We start from the raw sequence: 21,521 nt of genomic DNA on the forward strand, positions 1-21,521 counted from the left end.
CACTGAATGCCGCTCGTTCCTCACCCAGTGTGATATTGTGTTTTCTCTCCAGCCCAACACTTACTCCAGGAGCACTGCTCGTGTCGCCTACGTCATATCTCTCCTTACTGGACGGGCTCGTGAGTGGGGCACGGCAATCTGGGAGGCAAGGGCTGAGTGTACTAACCAGTATCAGGACTTTAAGGAGGAGATGATACGGGTTTTTGATCGATCTGTTTTTGGGGAGGAGGCTTCCAGGGCCCTGTCTTCCCTATGTCAGGGTAATCGATCCATAACAGACTACTCTATTGAGTTTCGCACTCTTGCTGCCTCCAGTGGCTGGAACGAGCCGGCTTTGCTCGCTCGTTTTCTGGAGGGTCTCCGCGCAGAGGTAAAGGATGAGATTCTCTCCCGGGAGGTTCCTTCCAGCGTGGATTCCTTGATTGAACTCGCTATTCGCATTGAGCGACGGGTTGATCTTCGTCACCGAGCTCGTGGAAAGGAGCTCGCGTTCTCCGTTGCCCCCCTCTCCGCATCACTACCATCTTCCTCTGCCGGCTCGGGTGCTGAGCCTATGCAGCTGGGAGGTATCCGCATCTCGACCGTGGTCTCACATCGCCTTAGATTTTGTCACCGGACTGCCTTCGTCAGCGGGGAAGACTGTTATTCTTACGGTTGTCGACAGGTTCTCTAAGGCGGCTCATTTTATTCCCCTTGCTAAGCTTCCTTCTGCTAAAGAGACGGCACAAATCATCATCGAGAATGTTTTCAGAATTCATGGCCTTCCGTCAGACGTCGTTTCGGACAGAGGTCCGCAATTCACGTCTCAATTTTGGAGGGAGTTTTGCCGTTTGATTGGGGCTTCCGTCAGTCTCTCTTCCGGCTTTCACCCCCAGTCTAACGGTCAAGCAGAACGGGCCAATCAGACTATTGGTCGCATCTTACGCAGTCTTTCTTTTCGCAACCCTGCGTCTTGGTCAGAACAGCTCCCCTGGGCAGAATACGCCCACAACTCGCTTCCTTCGTCTGCGACCGGGCTATCTCCTTTTCAGAGTAGCCTCGGGTACCAGCCTCCGCTGTTCTCATCTCAGTTCGCCGAGTCCAGCGTCCCCTCCGCTCAGGCTTTTGTCCAACGTTGCGAGCGCACCTGGAAGAGGGTCAGGTCTGCACTTTGCCGTTATAGGGCGCAGACTGTGAGGACTGCTAATAAGCGTAGAACTAAGAGTCCTAGATATTGTCGCGGTCAGAGAGTTTGGCTCTCCACTCAGAACCTTCCCCTTAAGACCACTTCTCGCAAGTTGACCCCGCGGTTCATTGGTCCATTCCGTATTTCTCGGATCATTAATCCTGTCGCAGTTCGACTTCTTCTTCCGCTATATCTTCGTCGCGTCCACCCGGTCTTCCATGTCTCCTGTGTCAAGCCCGTTCTTCGCGCCCCCGCTCGTCTTCCCCCCCCCCCCCCCATCCTTGTCGAGGGCGCACCCATCTACAGGGTCCGTAGGATTTTGGACATGCGTCCTCGGGGCCGTGGTCATCAGTACCTAGTAGATTGGGAGGGGTACGGTCCTGAGGAGAGGAGTTGGGTTCCCTCTCGGGACGTGCTGGACCGTGCGCTGATCGAGGATTTCCTCCGTTGCCGCCAGGTTTCCTCCTCGAGTGCGCCAGGAGGCGCTCGGTGAGTGGAGGGGTACTGTCATGTACTGTCATGTTGTGTCTTGTTTCTGTCCTTTCCCTTCACCCTGTCTCCCTCTGCTGGTCGTTGTTAGGTTACCTTTTCTCCCCCTCTTTCCCCCAGCTGTGCCTTGTCTCCTCCTAACTACCTCGTCACCCCTTTTCCCACCTGTTCCCTTTTTCCCTCTGATTAGTCCTCTATATCTCTCTCTGTTTCTGCTCCTGTCTTTGTCGGATTCTTGTTTGTGTTGTTCATGCCTGAACCAGACTATCGTCATGTTTGCTGCAACCTTGTCCTGTCCTGTCGGAACCTGCCGGTCCATCTGAGCCTACGTTTTGTTTTGTTATTAAAGAAGCTCTGTTTACGTTAATTCGCTTTTGGGTCCTCATTCACGCACCGTAACACCACTGCTCCAGAACCGCCATATATATATACACTTCTCAAAAAAATAAAGGGAACACTAAAATAACACATCCTAGATCTGAAAGAATGAATTATTCTTATTACATTTTTTTTTCTTTACATAGTTGAATGAGCTGACAACAAAATCACACAAAAATTATCAATGGAAATCAAATTTATCAACCCACGGAGTTCTGGATTTGGAGTCACACGCCTCCACGTGCCTGTATGACCTCCCTACAATGCCTGGGCATGCTCCTGATGAGGTGTCGGATGGTCTCCTAAGGGATTTCCCCCCAGACCTGGACTAAAGCATCCGGCAACTCCTGGACAGTTGGTGGATGTCCCAGATGTGCTCAATTGGATTCAGGTCTGGGGAACGGGCGGGCCAGTCCATAGCATCAATGCCTTCCTCTTGCAGGAACTGCCGACACACTCCAGCCACATGAGGTCTAGCATTGTCTTGCATTAGGAGGAACCCAGGGACAACCGCACCAGCATATGGTCTCACAAGGGGTCTGAGGATCTCATCTCGACTACCTCTGGCGAGCACATGGAGGGCTGTGCGGCCCCCCAAATAAATGCCACCCCACACCATGACTGACCCACCGCCAAACCGGTCATGCTGGAGGATGTTGCAGGCAGCAGAACGTTCTCCACGGCGTCTCCAGACTCTGTCACGTCTGTCACATGTGCTCAGTGTGAACCTGCTTTCATCTGTGAAGAGCACAGGGCGCTAGTGGCGAATTTGCCAATCTTGGTGTTCTCTGGCAAATGCCAAACGTCCTGCACGGTTTTGGGCTGTAAGCACAACCCCCACCTGTGGACGTCGGGCCCTCATACCACCCTCATGGAGTCTGTTTCTGACCGTTTGAGCAGACACATGCACATTTGTGGCCTGCTGGAGGTCATTTTGCAGGGCTCTGGCAGTGCTCCTCCTGTTCCTCCTTGCACAAAGGTGGAGGTAGCTGTCCTGCTGCTGGGTTGTTGCCCTCCTACGGCCTCCTCCACTTCTCCTGATGTACTGGCCTGTCTCCTGGTAGCGCCTCCATGCTCTGGACACTACGCTGACAGACACAGCAAACCTTCTTGCCACAGCTCGCATTGATGTGCCATCCTGGATGAGCTGCACTACCTGAGCCACTTGTGTGGGTTGTAGACTCTGTCTCATGCTACCACTAGAGTGAAAGCACCGCCAGCATTCAAAAGTGGCCAAAACATCAGCCAGGAAGCAAAGGAACTGAGAAGTGGTCTGTGGTCCCCTACCTGCAGAACCACTCCTTTATTGGGGGAGTCTTGCTAATTGCCTATAATTTCCACCTGTTGTCTTCCATTTGCACAACAACATGTGGAATTTATTGTCAATCAGTGTTGCTTCCTAAGTGGACAGTTTGATTTCACAGAAGTGGGATTGACTTGGAGTTACATTGTGTTGTTTAAGTGTTCCCTTTATTTTTTTAAGCAGTGTATATCTAAATGTCTAAAAACAGTTTTTGCTTTGTCGTTGAGAAGGAAAAACAAATATTTAATACATTTTAGAATTATCCTGTAACATAAGAAAATGTGGAAAAAGTCAAGGAGTCTGAATACTTTTCGAATGCACTGTATAACATACATAATACTATGCAAAATACATTCCAAAATGCATAAACATTTCTGTGTCTCTTCACAGTCCCTACGTCTTGGCCTACGTCTAATGCAAAACAAATGGATAACACTAATCAATTGTTAATAATGTAAGAGGGTATCTATTGTCACAACCCATTAATACAGACAATATGTACATTGTGTAGGCCTGGATCCATTTACTGCAATCCCCATCAGTAAAATGTATTGTAGCGTCTGTCACGAGTGGCTCTATCAACTACTTCACTGTGTGAAAAATGTAGCCGATCATTAAGCCAAGTGTTTTGATCCCAAAAGATACCTTCTTTTAATATACTGGATATGCAGCTGCATTGGATACCCTGTACTGTCCACAAGACTCGATGAATGGACAGACCCCACTGAGGCTGAGCTACATTCGCGTGAAGTAAGCCTGCATACTACCTATTCTTTTGATCTACACTGATAGTAATAGAAAATGATTATCTAGGTAAACTACCTGCTCACGTCGTTTCGGTTTGCATAACGGCCTGGGCATGTGCTCGAGGGAGTCCAAGAGCACATCCACTGTTTAAAATTTCAAGGCTCATACTCTGGAGATGTACTGATGGCCCATTTCTTTCCCCAGAAAGTTACCCGTAGGGAAGCGTGCGAGCATCTGGTAATTACAGTACATATGGCTTAGCCCCTAATTGGCACCACAGGTTCAACTTTCTAATGAGTTCCCCCTTTTATTTCATTCTGTTGAGAAGACAAAAACACCAAACATCGGCACACGATTCGTAATTTTAAGGTAATAGTACTTTGGAGATGAGGAGGAATTCGGTTGTTGAGTTAACATCTTGTTTGGCCTGTAGCGTAGACACTATCCACAGTTTCATCGACACATTTTTGGTAGAGTGGTTTTAGATGAATTGATAACCTAGAAAAATTACAACTCGTGTTACAACTCGTGTTATAAAGGAAGCACGGTTGTTTTGGTTTGTTTTAATATAAGGACTATCAGCTCTAAAAAGTCATTGGTTCTGGATTTGTACTTATTCAAGAAATTGTCCAACATACAGTATTTGCCATGACACTAAACATGATCTACGTATTGGTTCTATGGAGTCTTCTTGTTCTCTCAGTACATTTTATTTGAATTTTAAACAGTGCACAATGTATTCTCAATATGAGTAGGACAGACGTAAGTGGATAGACTTCTTAGTCCCCTCCTCCAATGTATCTATTGGAAGGAGACTCCTTACCAAGCTCATTATTGGATTCAATCTTCATGAACACCAGGAGCTAATATGTCTAGAACTGCCTTGAAACATGATGGTTGATAGAAAATGAATGACAGTCCTCCACACAAAAGCAACAAAACATAGCCTTGGGGAACACTTTTATTTTGGGGGTTCATTTGACAATCATAAAACCCACTGCGACATGGTTCAATGAGCCTGAATGACGTGTAGCAGATGACTGGACAATCTAAACAATGACTGGTCTCGAACAATTGATGTGAATTGATGACATGATATATGAAAGAATGGTAGGTAATAGAAAGGGGAAGTCAATCTGTCAACAAAGTACTTCCTGGACCAAGGATAAGTGGAGAGAACCATGCTGATGCTTTTGACAAATTTAGCCGATGGCTTCTGTCTCTCTGCAACGCTAGTGAAAAGGTTTGGTCTAGCTTCTCCTAGACTTCTCCTGAGATTCATTAAAACAAGAGCCTCGACTTTGGCTCCCCAGTCAAAATGAGCCTGTGAGTGCTTGCCTGTGAGGTCTAACAATCCAATAAATAAGATGTAGGCCTGCTGGCGTGACCTGTGTGAGACAAATTAGTTTATGAATGCTCTGACAGCAAGCTCTTTTGATCATTACACCAGGCCTGAACCCCTTTGGCCACGTGGCATCAAAAGGTTTCAGAGCCTTCTCTTATTTTCTTAAACTGGAATTAGAGGCCTGAAAGGTCTGTGGCAGCCCACATCCACCTTCAAAGCCCTGCTTTTCATCTGCTTGCATCATGCATTTGATCCATCTCTGCAAAACAAGGCTTTGAAAACGTAGGTGGAGATGATGCATTGTCCTGTGCAATGGTTAGAATATTCTTTCTTTGTAGTATAATATATGTGACCCAATTCAGGAAACTAGGCGTATATCACAAGTCATGACCTCACAGGAGGGCAGTTTGAACGTAAACATTAATAAAAATGCCTTCTTGAACATGTGAACTTTTATGTGCCTTAATAACACACGTGTATGCCATCTGTAAATATGAATACAATTGTTAAATTACAAGCCTTGTTTGTAAAGCCACAGAAAAAGTTTGCAACCTTCCCACTAGCCATGATTGGCTGAGACAATGAGTGGACTGGACATGCCGAGAGAGGAGTTCGGATTGGTCTGCCATTAGAATCTTCTGTCTATTTGAGCTTGTCAGTCTGTGTTGGTAATCCTGTCGAACAAGGCTTTTAAAATATTTTGTTGTGTAGTGAAGCTGCATAAGTGTTGCTCTCCACCGTCTGGAATTAGAGTATGACAGCTAAAGAGATGGAGAAATCACCTGTCTCCGGATTACATCTTCAAACTAAGGGCAACCGTCATTCCTGATAGGGAGATGCGTTCATCATGCATGATGATGTATACAGGTAAGGTAGTGTAAGGTGAGCTAGCTACATTTTCAGATATTACACAGAAAGAGGTTAAATTTCAAGCTAAAGTGTAATGTTAGCTAGCTAGCTAGCATTAGCTGGCTGCCTCCCTACCTGACGTTAATATTCATTTCCCAGAGCAATTTGCTTTTCTAGTTAGAGCCTAATGTTAGCTAGCTAACACTGAACATGGTTGATTAGCTCCCAGCACTGTGGCATTATTGGCACTTTGTTGCTTAACTAGCTAATATCAGCTGGTTGGTCGTTAGCTAACGTTACGTGATGTGTATGATCTTAAAACATTGTTTACCTAGCTCGGTACATTGTTTACCAAGCTAGCTAGCTACAGTTGAAGTCGGAAGTTTACATACACCTTAGCCAAATACATTTAAACTCAGTTTTTCACAATTCCTGATATTTAATCCTCATAGAAATTCCCCATTTTAGGGCAGTTAGGATCACCACTTTATTTTAAGAATGTGAAATGTCAGAAAAATAGTAGAGAGAATAATTTATTTCAGCTTGTATTTCTTTCATCACATTTACAGAGGTTTACATACACTCAATTAGTATTTGGTAGCATTGCCTTTAAAATGTTAAACTTGGTCAAACATTTCAGGTAGTCTTCCACAAGCTTCCCACAATAAGTTGGGAGAATTTTGGCCCATTCCTCCTGACAGAGCTGGTGTAACTGAGTCGGGTTTGTAGGCCTCCTTGCTTGCTCGCACACGCTTTTTCAGTTCTGCCCACAAATTTCCTACATAATTGAGGTCAGGGCTTTGTGATGGCCACTCCAATACCTTGACTTTGCTGTCCTTAAGCAATTTTGCCACAACTTTGGAAGTATGCTTGGGGGGGGGTCATTGTCCATTTGGAAGACACATTTGCGACCAAGCTTTAACTTCCTGACTGATGTCTTGAGATGTTGCTTCAATATATCCACATAATCTTCCATCCTCATTATGCCATCTATTTGTGAAGTGCCCCAGTCACTCCTGCAGCAAAGCACCCACACAACATGATGCTGCCACCCCCGTGCTTCACGGTTGGGATGTTTTTTTTTCGGCTTGCAAGCATCCTCCTTTTCCCCCCAAACATAACGATGGTGATTATGGCCAAACAGTCCTATTTCTGTTTCATCAGACGAGAGGGCATTTCTCCAAAAGGTACAATCTTTGTTCCCATGTGCAGTTGCAAACTATAGTCTGGCTTTTATCTGGCGGTTCTGGAGCAGTGGATTCTTCTTTGCTGAGCGGCCTTTCAGGTTATGTCGATATAAGACTCATTTTACTGTGGCTATAGATACTTTTGTACCTGTTTCCACCTGCATTTTCACAAAGTCATTTGCTGTTGTTCTGGGATTGATTTGCACTTTTCGCACCAAAGTACGTTAATCTTTAGGAGACAGTAGGAGAGGTATGACGGCTGCGTGGTTCCATGGTGTTTATACTTGCGTACTATTGTTTGTGCAGATGAACGTGGTACCTTCAATTACTTGTGTCATGCACAAAGTAGATGTCCTAACCGACTTGCCAAAACTATAGCTTGTTAACAAGAAATGTGTGGAGTGGTTGAAAATGAGTTTGTACAGATGAAAGTGATACCTTCATCCTTGGGAGCAATTTCCAAACGCCTGAACCAGACTTGGAGGTATTTTTTTGACATCTTGGCTGATTTCTTTTGATCAATTAGCCTATCAGAAGATTCTAAAGACATTCCATAATTTCCCAAGCTGTTTAAAGGCACAGTCAACTTAGTGTATGTAAACTTCTGACCCACTGGAACTGTGATACAGTGAATTCTAAGTTAAATAATCTGTCTGTAAACAATTGTTGGAAAAATTACTTGTGTTATGCTCAAAGTAGATGTCCTAACCAACTTGCCAAAACTATAGTTTGTTAATAACAAGAAATGTGTGGAGTGGTTGAAAAATGAGTTTTAATGACTCCAACCTAAGTGTATGTAAACTTCCGACTTCAATTGTATATGTCTTAAGCTAAAGTGTACTGTTAGCTAGCTGGCTAACATTAGCTGGCTTGCTCCCTAGCTGACCTTATTCGTTTCCCAGAGCCGTTTGCTTTTTTAGTTAGAGCCTAATGTTAGCTAGCTAACATTGAACCTGGTTGGTTACCTCCCAGCACTGTGGCATTTGTTGACACTGTTCATTGTTGTTTAACTAGCTAACCTTAGCCGGCTGACCTGTTAGCTAACGTTATGTGACATGTGTACAACACCCATTGAATATGGCCGGTGTCAGTAAATGTCTGCAAAAAAGCGTAATGAAATTATTACCAGCTGAGCTGGTAAGGCTGTTTTCATGTTATCCAGAGGTAAACAAATCATCGGCAAGAGCGTCAAGTGTGCGCTCCGAGAGCGAAACGAAATGGGTGGGGCTAAAGCTTAAGAGGATGTGAATGATGCTGAATGGATGTAGACAAAGAAGAGCTCTTCACTAGATACCAAATCATTCAAAGACCATTTTCTCAAAAGTGAGTTTGCAATTTGATCAACTTTCCCATTGTTCCTCAAATGCAGTGTATGATATACCATTTTGTAGCTCTGAGTCTCTACTTTCATTTAAAAATGTTGCTACATAAGACTGAAACCAGGTGTTGAGTCACATATCCTGAATCCTGCTGCTCAGGGATGTCAAAGTAAGGTCCGTGGCATGATTTCTAAATATCAAAACAATAACAAATAACAAATATTAGCCAAGGGATCTGTGGAATAAGAGGGTGTAATACAAAAAAGTATAATGTACTTTTATTAATCTACAATTTATGTTCTTAATAACCATGGGCAATATGAGGCTGGAAGGCTCACAGGGATATTAGCATCCAACTCAACAGTTCAACTCAATATTTTCTATAAATGCACTGTAATGTAAGCTTTACAACTGCTACGTTTTCCCTGCTTTATGGCAAAGTGTGTAGAATTTCAGGATATTAGCTTTAAAGCTGCAACAACAAAAAGTAGCTCTGTGCCATTTTTGCAGGAAATTAGATTGAAAACAATTCTCTCAGATGCCAAGATGCTTCCGAGGATCTGAGACTTGCTTCGTCCAATCATGCACTGCCAAAGTCATAGTAAATCTCCTTGTATGATATTTATATCTCACACGAGATGTGTTCTGATTATGAGGGGGGATTAAATTGCTATCACAAAAGGGAAAGCGGAGTACTTTGTTTCGACATGTAGCTCGCTAGCTAGCTAAACAATTTACCATAATACCAACCCATACAGTACAAACGGATTGTCATAGCTAACCAACATGCATGTTATGAATCTGCAGGTAGCTAAAGCTAACCAACTAGGTTTAATGTTAACTAGCTAGCTAACATTAGGCTATAACTAGCAATGCAAATGGATTTCTGAGATACAAATAATATTACTACACTACACTACACACAAGTAATGTTAGCTAGCAAGCCAACAAGCTAATGTTTCCTAGCAAGCTAACAGTACTAGTTTGACTAAATTAGAAACATATAATATCTGAAAATGATGCAAGACCAGGGTTTCCCAACTGGCGGTCCGCCAGCAATATTCCTTGCCACCCCAAAGCCCCCCAAAGTAATTATGAATATGTTTTTTCTTGGACCTGAGATGCAAAAAGTCTCAAATGCAATGTCCCAAGAAGGATGTGACCCTACCTAAATAATACAAAAGTTACATTTTAACTTCATTCATGAGGGGAGAAAATCACGGAGACAGTCAACTAATAAAGCAGGCAACGGACATTTTTTTAAGGTGCTGAAATGTAAAGCTGACACCGCAGTGCAATCAATAGGATGTGAACAGCGCCTGGTGCTGAAAATATAGCTAACTTGTTATGCAAGTGGCGCCAAGCAACAGATGGAGAAAAACTACACCAGTCGAGTAACTAATTTCAACAATAATCTTCATTTTAATTTGACTTTACAAACAAGAGGGCATAATTGGAGTCTATTTCTTCCGAGCAAAGAGCCATATAAAATAACTTAGCTGGCTGAGGTAGGCTATGTGGCTTAACAGCTTTTTTCACAAGAAAATAAAAATTGCCTAATAGAAGTGGGATTTGTATTTATTTACTAGGGCTACTTAAAATTACAACTGGCTAAAAAGGTAGCATTCTACATGAAACAATCATTTAAAGAAAAAAAAATATTTTTGTGTCTGAATGTCTGTATCCCTGTATCGGAAGTCTCAGGATAACCTGCTCCTGTAACAACAAAACTAACACAAAATACTGTCAGCATGAGACCTAAAATAGCCATGGATAAGCACAAATAATAATAATAATAATAATAATAATAATCACAATAATGTTAGTAGCCTATATTACTTTTTATTAAACACTTAATTTACTAAGTTACTTAATGGGAAAAGTTGCATTTCCCCTCGGACACAATCTTGTGGATGTCGGGAGAGAGAGATGTGATTTTGATGCGCAGGCAGTCCTCGATTGACTTAAGTGAAAACCGGTTCCTGTCGTGAGTCTTGATTGCATTCATAGAGGAAAAGGAGGACTTGCAGGTGTAAGTCGATCCAAACATTGTTAGCACATAAAAGGCAAGTTTCTTTAATGTGATGTATTCCTCTGAGCATGCCACCCAAAACACACACAAGGACTCAGCACTCCTGAGCGCATCCCTGATTTGGCCTGATGTTTGGAATTTAATCAGCTCAGTTTGAATTCGGCCTCAACCAGCGAGGGTATCGTTTTCTTAGTGAGGGAGAATTCCCCACCTGGGCGGACTGCGAAAGGATCACGTACAAACACAATTATATCCTTGGGCTTGCTGTAGTCTTCAAATATGGTGGAGCAGTTGTCTCTCAGTTGCTTGATGAAATCTTCCATCACATCTGACAATGCTGCGGCCTGGTACCTCTGCCTGTTGTTTCTTTAGTGTGCTGAAGTGCAGTAGCCTTCCAGAGGAAAAGTCCAAATCGAACAACTCAAGCTTCCTAGTAAAGCCCTCAAGTTTTTCCACAATGTCCACGACTGTTTTCCCTCTTCCTTGTAACTGCAGATTTAACCCGTTTAAGTGCCAGAATATGTCAGCCCAAAAAATCTACATTAGAGAGGAATTTCCAGAATACAAAGGTGGTCAGCTGCTGCCCTCATTTAGCTTTTTCGGACAAAATCCACAACCTGGTCATGCAGCTCACAGAATCACTCTAGAGCCTTTCCTTTACTCAGCCAGGGCACGTTGTTGTGAAGCAGGAGATTGTGGATGGCCTCCTCTAATTTTGTCACAAGCTTGCGGAAAAGACAGTGTTGTGTGCTTGATGTCCCCCTGACAAAGTTTGATTATGCGCATTACTTTATCCATCACATCTTTTAGCTCACCGTTTAGTCTGGCACACCGCACACTCTGATGGGTGAGACAACGCAAGCCATTCATTTGTGGGGCGATTTCCTTCGACCTGCTGACCAGGCCCCTGTGTCTGCCCACCATAGCAGGAGCCCCATCGGTGACCACAAAGTTGACTTTTTCAAATGACAAGCCATGCTGCGTGTACCATTCTTCCAGCTTTGTGAATTGAATGTCCCCGGTGGTGTGTCCTTCGAAGGGAATCAGTGCCAGTAGCTCTTCTTTAAAGTAATTTCCATGAACATAACGGACATATACGCACAACTGTGCTACATTGGTGTTGTCAGTACTCTCATCAATAGCCAGGGAAAACGCCACGAAGGAGGATTCTGCTACCGTGTTTGTAGCTTGTCTGTGTCAGGAAGGCCACTTTGAAAGTACCATGCTTAGATTCATAATGCCATCTGAGATTGAATTATTTGCAAACAGCGACATTTTAATTGCAAATAGGACACACTGGCTTGGCATTGGAGAAATATGGTCAGATGAATGCATCTCTCTCTGTCCATTCTTCCCTGAAACTTTGAAACTTAGATTTTCATTATCCACCTTTCCCCTGATACTTTTTGAGAGCAACATGTTCTCTTGCCTTCAAGCTAATTGTTCTGAACAAATGTTGACATTAAAAAAGTAGTGTAGACTACAGTAGGCTATGTAGGTCTGTTTTTCCCCACCAATCAATGCACAGAGAAATAAAAAAATTATAATTGAATAGAGATATTGGTGATTTTATGAACTTAATCAAATCATGTACTAATCAAATGTGTTAAACATTTTGTTCATTTTGTAGTGTAGGCCTATTTATTGTGCTAATATTATATTCTAATTTGTTCTGGCCCGCCGACTATTAACTATTAACTAAGCCAAACCTAGTTGACGAACCCAGTGCTACATCGTGAAGTCCCCTCAATGCCCATCTGCTAGCCTGCTAGCCGCAGCCCGCTATCTGCTAGCCGCAGCCCGCTAGCTGTCTAGAGCATATTGGACTGTTAGCTGACCCATGTCTTATTTCACTGTAGAGCCTCTAGCCCTGCTCAATATGCCTTAACCAACCATTTAGTTCCACCTCCCACATATGCAGTGACATCACCTGGTTTAAACATCTCTAGAGACAATATCTCTCTCATCATTACTCAATGGCTAGGTTTACCTCCAATGTACTCACATACTACCAGACCTTTGTTTGTACATTATGCCTTGAATCTATTCTATTGCGCCGAGAAACCTGCTCCCTTTACTCTCTGTTCCTAATGTACTAGATGACCCGTTCTGATAGCCTTTAGCCGTACCCTTATCCTACTCCTCCTCTGTTTCTCTGGTTATGTAGAGGATAATCCAGGCCCTGCGGTGCCTAGCTCCACTCCTACTCCGCATGTGCTCTCATTTGTTGACTTCTGGAAACATATAAGCCTTGATTTCATGCATGTCAACATTAGAAGCCTCCTCCCTAAGTTTGTTTTATTCACTGCTTTAGCACACTCTGCCAACCCAGATGTTCTAGCCATGTCTGAATCCTGGCTTAGGAAGAACACCAAAAACTCTGAAATTTCCATCCCTAACTGTAACATTTTACGACAAATTAGAACTGCCAAAGGGGGCGGTATTGCAATCAACTGCAGAGATAGCTTGCAGAGTTCTGTCTTACTATCCAGGTCTGTACCCAAACAATTCGAGCTTCCACTTTTAAAAATCCACCTTTCCAGAAACAAGTCTCTCACCGTTGCCACCTGCTATAGACCACCCTCTGCCCCCAGCTGTGCCCTGGACACCATATGTGAATTGCACCCCATCTATCTTCTGAGCTCGTGCTGCTAGGTGACCTAAACTGGGACATGCTTAACACCCCGGCCACCCTACAATCTAAGTTAGATGCCCTCAATCTCACACAAATTATCAATTAACCCACCAGATACAACCCCAAATCCGTAAACACGGGCACCCTCATAGATATCATCCTAACCAACTTGCCCTTCAAATACACCTCTGCTGTTTTCAACCAAGATCTCAGCGATCACTGCCTCATTGCCTGCATCCATAATGGGTCTGTGGTCAAACAACCACCCCTCATCACTGTCAAAAGCTCCCTAAAACACTTCAGCGAGCAGGCCTTTCTAATCGACCTGGCCCGGGTGTCCTGGAAGGATATTGACCTCATCCCGTCCGTAGAGGATGCCTGGTTGTTCTTTAAAAGTGCCTTCCTCACCATCTTAAATAAGCATGCCCCATTCAGAAAAGTTAGAATCAGGAACAGATATAGTCCTTGGTTCTCTCCAGACCTGACTGCCCTTGACCAGCTCAAAAACATCCTACAGCGTTCTGCATTAGCATCGAATAGCCCCCATGATATGCAACTTTTCAGGGAAGGTAGGAACCAATACACATAGGCAGTTAGGAAAGCTAAGGCTAGCTTTTTCAAGCAGAAATTTGCATCCTGTAGCACAAACTCAAATTTCTGGGACACTGTAAAGTCCAAGGAGTATAAGAGCACCTCCTCCCTACTGCACTGAGGCTAGGAAACACTTTCCCCACCGATAAATCAACTATAATTGTGAATTTTAACAAGCATTTTTCTACGGCTGGCCATGCTTTCCACCTGGCTACCCCTAGCCCTACCCCGATCAACAGCCATCCACCCCCCACAACAACTCGCCCAAGCCTCCCCATTTCTCCTGATGGTCTCAAAGAGCTGCAAAATCTGGACCCCTACAAATCAGCCGGGCTAGACAATCTGTACCCTCTCTTTCTAAAAGTATCTTCCAAAATTGTTGCAACCCCTATTAATAGCCTGTTCAACCTCTCTTTCGTCTCGTCTGAGATTCCCAAAGATCGGAAAGCTGCTGCGTTCATCCCCCTCTTCAAAGGGGGAGACAGTCTAGACCCAAACTGCTACAGACCTATATCTATCCTACCCTGCCATTCTAAGGTCTTCGAAAGCCAAGTTAACAAACAGATCGCCGACCATTTCGAATCCCACCATACCTTCACCGCTATGCAATCTGGTTTCAGAGCTGTTCATAGGTGCACCTCAGCCACGCTCAAGGTCCTAAACGATATCATAACCGCCATCGATAAGAGACATTACTGTGCAGCAGAATTTATCGACCTGGCCAAGGCTTCGGACTCGGTCAATCACCACATTCTTATCGGCAGACTCAACAGCTTTGGTTTCTCAAATGATTGCCTCGCCTGGTTCGGCAACTATTTCTCTGATAGAGATCAGTGTGTCAAATTGGAGTGTCTGTTGTCCAGACCTCTGGCAGTCTCTGTGGCAGTGCCACATGGTTCCATTCTCGGGTCGACTCTCTTCTCTGTATACATCAATGATGTCGCTCTTGCTGCTGGTGATTCTCTGATTCTCTGATCCACCTCTACGCAGACGACACCATTCTGTATACTTCTGCCCCTTCTTTGGACACTGTGCTAACTAACCTCCAGACGAGCTTCAATGCCATACAACTCTCCTGCCGTGGCCTCCAACTGCTCTTAAATGAAAGTAAAACTAAATGTATGCTCTTCACCCGATCGCTGCCCGCACCTGCCCGCCCGTCCAGCATCACTACTCTGGATGATTCTGACCTAGAATATGTGGACTACTACAAATACCTAGGTGTCTGGTTAGACTGTAAACTCTCCTTCCAGACTCACATTAAGCATCTCCAATCCAAAACGAAATCTAGAATCGGCTTCCTATTTCGCAACAAAGCATCATTCGCCGATGCTGCCAAACATACCCTAGTAAGTCTGACCATCCTACCGATCCTCAACTTCGGCGATGTCATTTACAAAATAGCCTCCAACATTCTACTCAACAAATTGGATTCAGTCTATCACAGTGTCATCAGTTTTGTCACCAAAGCCCCATACTGCGACCTGTACGCTCTCGTTGGCTGGCCCTCGCTTCATACTCGTCGCCAAACCCACTGGCCCCAGGTCATCTACAAGTCTCTGCTAGGTAAAGCCCTGTCTTATCTCAGCTCATTGGTCACCATAGCAGCACCCACCTGTAGCACACGCTCCAGCAGGTATATCTCACTGGTCACCCCCAAACCCCCAAAGCCAATTCCCCAAAGCCAATTCTTCCTTTGGCTGCCTGTCTCCTTCCAATTCTCTGCTGCCAATGACTGGAACAAACTGCAAAAATCTCTGAAGCTGGAGACTCTTACCTCCCTCACTAGCTTTAAGCACCAGCTGTCAGAGCAGCTCACAGATCACTGCACCTGTACATAGCCCATCTGTAAATAGCCCATCCAACTACCTCATCCCCATACTGTATTTATTTATTTAGCTTACTCCTTTGCACCCCAGTATCTCAACTTGCACATTCATCTTCTGCACATCTACCATTTCAGTGTTTATTGCTCTTTTGTAATTACTTCGCCACCATGGCCAATTTATTGCCTTACCTCCCCTATCCTACCTCATTTGCACATACTGTATATAGATTTTTTTAACTGTATTATTGACTGTTTGTTTGTTTATTCCATGTGTAACTCTGTGTTGTTGTATGTCAAATTGTCAAATTGCTTTGCTTTATCTTGGCCAGGTCGCAGTTGCAAATGAGAACTTGTTCTCAAATAGTCTACCTGGTTAAATAAAATGTCCAGCTCATCCATTATCTCAGTCAATCATGGCTAATGGGAAGATTCCTACTTTTTTCCATTGATAAACCAACCGGGCTTGTAATGTAACATTTGTATTTGTACACTGCTCAAAAAAATAAAGGGAACACATCCTAGATCTGAATATTCTTATTAAATATTTTTTTCTTTACATAGTTGAATATGCTGACAACGAAATCACACAAAAATGATCAATGGAAATCAAATTTAGCAACCCATGGAGGTCTGGATTTGGAGTCACACTCAAAATTAAAGTGGAAAACCACACTACAGGCTGATCCAACTGTGATGTAATGTCCTTAAAACAAGTCAAAATGAAGCTCAGTAGTGTGTGTGGCCCTCATACCACCCTCATGGAGTCTGTTTCTGACCATTTGAGCAGACACATGCACATTTGTGGCCTGCTGGAGGTCATTTTGCAGGGCTCTGGCAGTGCTCCTCCTTGCACAAAGGTGGAGGTAGCGGTCCTGCTGCTGGGTTGTTGCCCTCCTACGGCCTCCTCCACGTCTCCTGATGTACTGGCCTGTCTGAGCTGCACTACCTGAGCCACTTGTGTGGGTTGTAGACTCCGTCTCATGCTACCACTAGTGAAAGCACCGACAGCATTCAAAAGTGACCAAAACATCAGCCATGAAGCATAGGAACTGAGAAGTGGTCTGTGGTCCCCACCTGCAGAACCACTTCTTTATTGGGGGTGTCTTGCTAATTGCCTATAATTTCCACCTGTTGTATATTCCATTTGCACAACAGCATGTGAAATTGATTGTCAATCAGTGTTGCTTCCTAAGTGGACAGTTTGATTTCACAGAAGTGTGATTGACTTGGAGTTACATTGTGTAGTTTACGTGATCCCTTTATTTTTTGAGCAGTGTATTTACAGATGCATACATATTTGTTATTAAGGCACATGAAAGTCTCAGATTCAGAAAACGTTTACTTTCAAACCGCTCTCCTGTGAAGTCGTGACTTGCGACATACGCCTAGTTTCCTGAATCGGGTCACATATATTATACTACAAAGCAAGAATATTTTAACCATTGCAAAGGACAATGCATCATCTCCACCTACGTTTTCAAAGCCTTGTTTTGCAGAGGTGGATCAAATGCACATGACATTCAAATTACATTCAAATGAAAAAATTACATTCAAATGCCTCTCCTGTGAAGTAGTGAAGTGCGATATATGCCTAGCTTCTTGAAAGGGGACACATATTTGGATATCCTTAACCTTATGGGGCAAAATAGGTGAAAACCACACTCCATACAGGAAACTAGGCTCTGGTTTGTAATCTACAAATGTTTCTAAGCTGGGAGGAACATTGCTTCACTTCACAGATATGAACACGGATGACGTCGACATGACATTTCATACTGTGACAATCACTCCTCCATTTTCATAATAACATTCAGTGCACTGCACGCCTTTGGTGAACTGCAGGTTATTTTTACCCTCGGAACATAATGCAGAGATGATGAATCAAAGAGTGCGCTGCTGGGTCTGATGTGGTATAAAATGAGAGCCGATGTCTGGGGAACGCAGTGCGAGTGCAACCTCTTGACCCTTGTTACTCAGACCTGGGGTTTCTTAATCAAATCAAATGTTATATGTCAAGTGCTTCATAAACAACAGATGTAGACTAACAGTGAAATGCGTACTTATGAGTCATTTTATAGCAATGCAGAGTTAAAGATAAAGACAAAGAATATCAAATAAAAATGTTAAAAGTGACACGAGGAATAAATAAACAGTGAATAAAAAAGAACAATAACGAGTAAAAAAGAACATAGCTATATACAGGGAGTACCAGTACTGAGTCAATATGCAAGGGTATGAGGTAATTGAGGTAGCTACAGTATGAAGCATATATACAGTGGGGCAAAAACGTATTTAGTCAGCCACCAATTGTGCAAGTTCTCCCACTTAAAAAGATGAGAGAGGCCTGTAATTTTCATCATAGTTACACTTCAAATAAGACAGACAAAATGAGAAGAAAAATCCAGAAAATCACATTTAGGATTTTTAAAATCAGCAAAAAAATAAACATCCCTTTTTCAGGACCCTGTCTTTAAAAGACAATTTGTAAAAATCCAAATAACTTCGCATATCTTCATTGCAAAGGGTTTAAACACTGTTTCCCATGGTTGTTCAATGAACCATAAACGATGAATGAACATGCACCTGTGGAACAGTTGTAAAGACACAAACAGCTTACAAAAGGTAGGCAATTAAGACCAGTGTTATCAAAACATAGGACACTAAAGAGGCCTTTCTACTGACTCTGAAAAGCACCAAAAGAAAGATGCCCAGGGTCGCTGCTTATTTTCGTGAACGTGCCTTAGGCATGCTGCAAGGAGGCATGAGGACTGCAGATGTGGCCAGGGAAATACATTTCAATGTCCCTACTGTGAGATGCCTAAGACAGCGCTACAGGGAGACAGGACGTCTCTTGATCGTCCTCGAAGTGGCAGACCACATGTAACAACATCTGCACAGTATCAGTACATCCGAACGTCACACCTGCAGGACAGGTACAGGATGGCAATAACAACTGCCCGGGTTACACCAGGAACAGACAATCCCTCCATCAGTGCTCAGACTATCCGCTATAGACTGAGGGCTTGTAGGCCTGTTGTAAGGTTCTCACCAGACATCACCGACAACGATGTCGCCTATGGGCACAAACCCACCATCGCTGGACAAGACAGGACCGGCAAAAAGTGCTCTTCACTGACGAGTCATGGTTTTGTCTCACCAGAGGTGATAGTTGGATCTGCGTTTATCGTCAAAGGAATGAGCGTTACACCGAGGCCTGTACTCTGGAGCAGGATCAATTTGGAGGTGGAGGGTCCGTCATGGTCTGGGGTGGTGTGTCACAGCATCATCGGACTGAGCTTGTTGTCATTGCAGGCAATCTCATTGCTGTGCATTACAGGGAAGACATACTCCTCCCTCATGTGGTACCCTTCCTGCAGGCTCATTCTGACATGCCCCTCCAGCATGACAATGCCACCAGCCATACTGCTCGTTCTGTGCGTGATTTCCTGCAAGACAGGAATGTCAGTGTTCTGTCATGGCCAGCGAAGAGCCCGGATCTCAATCCCATTGAGCACTTCTGGGACCTGTTGGATCGCAGGGTGAGGGCTAGGGCCATTACCCCCAGAAATGTCCGGGAACTTGCAGGTGCCTTGGTGGAAGAGTGGGGAAACATCTCACAGCAAGGACTGGCAAATCTGGTGCAGTCCATGAGGAGGAGACGCACTGCAGTACTTAATGCAGCTGGTGGCCACACCAGATACTGACTGTTACTTTTGATTTTGACCCCCCTCCTTTGTTCAGGGACACATTCTTCCATTTATGTTAGTCACATCTGTGGAACTTGTTCAGTTTATGTCTCAGTTGTTGAATTTTGTTATAAAATTAAAAATATTACACATGTTAAGTTTGCTGAAAATAAATGCAGTTGACAGTGAGAGTGAGACGTTTCTTTTCTTGCTGAGTTTATATAGGTTGGGGTAAAGTGACTAGGCAACAGAATAGATAGACTGAACTGTAGACGCAGCGTATGTGGAGCAGTAGCAACAGTGTATGTGGCGAGTGTGAAACTGTGTGTGTAAGTATGTGTTAGTCGAGTCCACTGTTTGTGCATAGAGGCAGTGCAGGAGAGTTAGTAAAAAATAAAGGGTCAATGCAAGTAGTCTGGGTAGCCATTTGATTAGCTATTTAGCAGCCTTGTTTAGTAGTCTTATGGCCTGGGGGTAGAAGCTGTTCAGGGTCCTTTTGCTTCCAGACTTCACTGGTACCGCTTGCCGTGTGGTAGCAGAGAGAACAGTCTATGGCTTGGGTGGCTAGAGTATGACAATGTTTTCGACCTTTCTCTGATGCCGCCTGGTGTAGAGGTCCTGGGTTGGCAGGGAGCTCAGCCCCAGTGATACAGTGCCTTGCGAAAGTATTCGGCCCCCTTGAACTTTGCGACCTTTTGCCACATTTCAGGCTTCAAACATGAAGATATAAAACTGTTTTTTTTTGTGAAGAATCAACAACAAGTGGGACACAATCATGAAGTGGAACGACATTTATTGGATATTTCAAACTTTTTTAACAAATCAAAAACTGAAAAATTTCGCTCTCGGAGTGTTCAAAGCGCACACTGGACACTCTGTCCGAGGAGGAGGGTTGATCCGAGAGTTCTGACCTAACAGCAGCAGTCAAGAACCCAAGTTAACTGGCTAGCTACTTTCAGACACAAATTAGAGAACCGCTCACTCTGACCAATTTACTCACCCTAGGAGAGCTGGTAAGGCTGTTTTCATGTTATCCAGAGCGTCAGTGACTGCAACTGTGCGGCTGGCAACAATTTAATTACGTTTTTTTTGCCAATGTTTACTGACACCGGCCATACTCAATGGGTGTTGATAGTTCGTAAATATGTCAGTTATTCTGCACTCTGGCACACTCAGACGAGAGTGTTCTGAAATCGGAGTAGCGAATTTACCAGCGACTTCTATCGACAGTTGTGAACATTCTATTGAAATAGTTACTTGTATAGTTGAATCTTCTGTTTAGACATGTAACTAGCTAAACAATGAACCATAATTCCAACTCATAATGTTACTACCCTGCATAAATCTGCAGTTAGAGAACCAACCAGGTTCAATGTTAGCTAGCTAACATTAGGCTATAAATAGCAAAGCAAATGGCTCAGATATGAATAATATTACTACACAGATCAGACACGTAATGTTAGCTAGTGAGCCTGCCAGCAAACGCTAGCTAACAGTACACTTTCAATTGAAATTAAAACCACTTTTTGACAAAATTAGAAATGTGTTATATCTGAAAATGTAGCTAGCTAGAATATCTTACCCGTATCTTATACATGGAGGGATGCTTCTCCCTCTCTGTCACGGATGCTATTGTTCCCCTTAGTTTGAAGATTTAATTCGGAGACAGGTGTTTTATACAACAGCCTTGTGTGTCTTCTCTTTTCAACTGTCTGCATATTTGCAATTAAATGCAAGAATCTCCTTAGCTATCATACTCTAATTCCACTGATTTTAAAACTCGGTCCTCCAGAAAGTGGAGAGCAACAATTATGCAGTTCTACTACGTGTTATCTTTCAAAAAAGATGTGTTAGAAAGGATTACCTACACATACTGACCCACTCATCTTACAGACAGAAGCATGCTGCATGGCAGACCAATCCGAACTCATCTGCTGGCATGTCCAGCCCACTCATCATCTCAGCCA

At 43.7% G+C, this 21,521-nt stretch overlaps 1 protein-coding gene and 1 pseudogene across 1 annotated transcript in view; both read right to left on the minus strand.

Moving 5' to 3' along the window:
* The window catches only part of LOC110537699 (transmembrane protein 132E), a 385,161-nt gene that overhangs the window by 173,309 nt on the left and 190,331 nt on the right, over nt 1-21,521 (minus strand). The window lies entirely within an intron of this gene.
* The window catches only part of LOC149979197 (zinc finger BED domain-containing protein 5-like), a 43,580-nt pseudogene continuing 32,711 nt past the window's right edge, over nt 10,653-21,521 (minus strand).

This window comes from Oncorhynchus mykiss, chromosome 12 (genome assembly GCF_057628025.1).
Source record: "Oncorhynchus mykiss isolate SJ-2025 chromosome 12, ASM5762802v1, whole genome shotgun sequence".
Lineage (NCBI taxonomy): Eukaryota > Metazoa > Chordata > Actinopteri > Salmoniformes > Salmonidae > Oncorhynchus > Oncorhynchus mykiss.